Genomic DNA, 2,500 nt, shown 5'->3' with positions numbered 1-2,500 from the left:
CGGCAAGAGGAAGGAAAATATGGAATAAATGAGGGAAGTTAAGATCAGAAATGATAGGCCTACGAGAGGTTCCTCTGGGAAAGCTACACCCAAAACTTTTGAGGAAGGAAGATGGCAGAAATTGGAACAAACTTTTCACTTGAAGGGAAGCTTTTCACGTCAAACCAGCTATTTAAATCAACCCCTCGCAGCCATCCTGGCAGAGAAGCAGAAAACCGAAACACTCCAGTCCGGCCGAGGCCCGGGTAAACCGGTCCCGCCCGAGCGAGCGTCCCGGTAGACCGGGACGGCTGCCGGGCGCGGGCACCCCCGGGGCCCGGCGCTGGCACCGAGGCGAAGGGGGAGGTCCCCGACCGAGGCCCGCGGCGCCGGAGCCGGGATCCCGTACCTCCATCGCGGCGGGGGAAACGGAAAGACTGACCCGGCCGAGGCCCCGGTAGACCGGGACGGCTGCCGGGCGCGGGCACCCCCGGGGCCCGGCGCTGGCACCGAGGCGAAGGGGGAGGTCCCCGACCGAGGCCCGCGGCGCCGGAGCCGGGATCCCGTACCTCCATCGCGGCGGGGGAAACGGAAAGACTGACCCGGCCGAGGCCACGGTAGACCGGGACGGCTGCCGGGCGCGGGCACCCCCGGGGCCCGGCGCTGGCAACGAGGCGAAGGGGGAGGTCCCCGACCGAGGCCCGCGGCGCCGGAGCCGGGATCCCGTACCTCCATCGCGGCGGGGGAAACGGAAAGACTGACCCGGCCGAGGCCCCGGTAGACCGGGACGGCTGCCGGGCGCGGGCACCCCCGGGGCCCGGCGCTGGCAACGAGGCGAAGGGGGAGGTCCCCGACCGAGGCCCGCGGCGCCGGAGCCGGGATCCCGTACCTCCATCGCGGCGGGGGAAACGGAAAGTGATGCGGCCGGGGCCCCGGTAGACCCGGCCGTCTCCCCGGCGCGGGCACCCCCGGGACCCGGCGCGGGCACCGAGGCGACGGCGGGGGTCCCCGACCGAGGCTCGCGGCGCCGGACCCGGGATCCCGTACCTCCATCGCGGCGGGGGAAACGGAAAGTGATCCGGCCGGGGCCCCGGTAGACCCGGCCGTCTCCCCGGCGCGGGCACCCCCGGGGCCCGGCGCTGGCACCGAGGCGAAGGGGGAGGTCCCCGACCGAGGCCCGCGGCGCCGGAGCCGGGATCCCGTACCTCCATCGCGGCGGGGGAAACGGAAAGACTGACCCGGCCGAGGCCCCGGTAGACCGGGACGGCTGCCGGGCGCGGGCACCCCCGGGGCCCGGCGCTGGCACCGAGGCGAAGGGGGAGGTCCCCGACCGAGGCCCGCGGCGCCGGAGCCGGGATCCCGTACCTCCATCGCGGCGGGGGAAACGGAAAGTGATCCGGCCGGGGCCCCGGTAGACCCGGCCGTCTCCCCGGCGCGGGCACCCCCGGGGCCCGGCGCTGGCACCGAGGCGAAGGGGGAGGTCCCCGACCGAGGCTCGCGGCGCCGGAGCCGGGATCCCGTACCTCCATCGCGGCGGGGGAAACGGAAAGACTGATCCGGCCGAGGCCCCGGTAGACCCGGCCGTCTCCCCGGCGCGGGCACCCCCGGGGCCCGGCGCGGGCACCGAGGCGAAGGGGGAGGTCCCCGACCGAGGCCCGCGGCGCCGGAGCCGGGATCCCGTACCTCCATCGCGGCGGGGGAAACGGAAAGTGATCCGGCCGGGGCCCCGGTAGACCCGGCCGTCTCCCCGGCGCGGGCACCCCCGGGGCCCGGCGCTGGCACCGAGGCGAAGGGGGAGGTCCCCGACCGAGGCTCGCGGCGCCGGAGCCGGGATCCCGTACCTCCATCGCGGCGGGGGAAACGGAAAGACTGATCCGGCCGAGGCCCCGGTAGACCGGGACGGATGCCGGGCGCGGGCACCCCCGGGGCCCGGCGCTGTCACCGAGGCGACGGCGGGGGTCCCCGACCGAGGCCCGCGGCGCCGGAGCCGGGATCCCCTAGTTCCATCGCGGCGGGGGAAACGGAAAGAGTGATCCGGCCGGGGCCCCGGTAAGCCGGACCCGCCCAAGGCCGTCCCGGTAGACCCGGCCGTCTGCCCGGCGCGGGCACCCCCGGGGCCCGGCGCGGGCACCGACGCGACGGCGGGGGTCCCCGACCGAGGCCCGCGGCCCCGGAGCCGGGATCCCCTTCCGCCCCGCCGGGCTCGCCGGGCCCCTGAGCGGTGGACCGGCGGCTCTCCCTGGCCGGGGCCCGGCTGCGCCAAAGTGGAGCGTTCCCACCCCGGTCTACTCCGAAGGCGGCGAGGGGAGAGAGTCGGCGGGCCCGGCCGGCGTCGGCATCCGGGACTCCCGCCGTTTCCCGGCCGCCGAGGCCTAGAAGCCCCACGTCGATGGGGATCCCAAGGCCGGGTCCGCCAGGTGCGCGGAGATTTCTGGCGACTGCGTTTTCAGAACTCGTAGGGGTACCGGTCTACCGGGTCCCCGACCGCCGGCAAGCCGACCGCGCTGTGCCGGGCTGTGCC

Source organism: Pantherophis guttatus, unplaced genomic scaffold (genome assembly GCF_059756535.1).
Source record: "Pantherophis guttatus breed Tessera unplaced genomic scaffold, ASM5975653v1 scaffold_29, whole genome shotgun sequence".
Classification (NCBI taxonomy): domain Eukaryota; kingdom Metazoa; phylum Chordata; class Lepidosauria; order Squamata; family Colubridae; genus Pantherophis; species Pantherophis guttatus.
The sequence above is the reverse complement of the archived record's forward strand: the minus strand, read 5'-3'. Positions refer to the sequence as shown.